A 575-nucleotide genomic window follows, 5' to 3' on the forward strand; every position below is an offset into this window, starting at 1 on the left:
TAGAGATTTGCACTATTGGGGGTTCTAATGCTCTCCCTTTGTCCAATTGCTTCTTCAAACAAAGATCTGTATGACACTGACCGATTCTCTCTCTAGTCTTCTCAGGAAATGTGAATGTATCAAGTAGTCTCTTTATAACATCAATCACGTACACCTCATTATCACCTTGGTTTTTCACCATGATCTTCTGACTAGCACTGAACTCTTTGAAGGCTGGAAGTTTTTTTTTGCAACATTTTAATTTTTTAACATTTTATACTAAAAAAAGAAACCACAAAGAGCGATGGTGATATAGTGGTCAGCATAGCTGCCTTTCAAGCAGTTGACCCGGGTTCGATTCCAGGCCATTGCAGTGACGATTTATTCAGAAAAAGGAAAACACCCCCACCCCCCAAACAGAACTAGTACAAAAAGAAGCATCCCCCCACACCCCACCCTTAACCACTAACGGCGACCAACCCTTTGAAATACAGAATGAATGGGCTCGTGTTTTATAGAACCCCTCGATTGCCCCTCTCGAGGTGAACCTAGATTTTACAAGGTATAGGAATTCCATTAAATCCCCCAGCCATACT

General features: G+C 41.6%; 1 non-coding gene across 1 annotated transcript; it reads left to right on the plus strand.

Annotated features, from left to right (window-relative positions):
- The first annotated feature begins 280 nt into the window (after positions 1-280).
- On the plus strand, positions 281-352 carry trnae-uuc. Its single transcript has one exon. It is a non-coding gene; the product is annotated as a tRNA-Glu (tRNA).
- The last annotated feature ends 223 nt before the right edge of the window (positions 353-575 follow it).

The sequence above is a fragment of the Scyliorhinus canicula genome, chromosome 2 (assembly GCF_902713615.1).
Source record: "Scyliorhinus canicula chromosome 2, sScyCan1.1, whole genome shotgun sequence".
NCBI classification, from domain to species: Eukaryota; Metazoa; Chordata; class Chondrichthyes; order Carcharhiniformes; family Scyliorhinidae; genus Scyliorhinus; species Scyliorhinus canicula.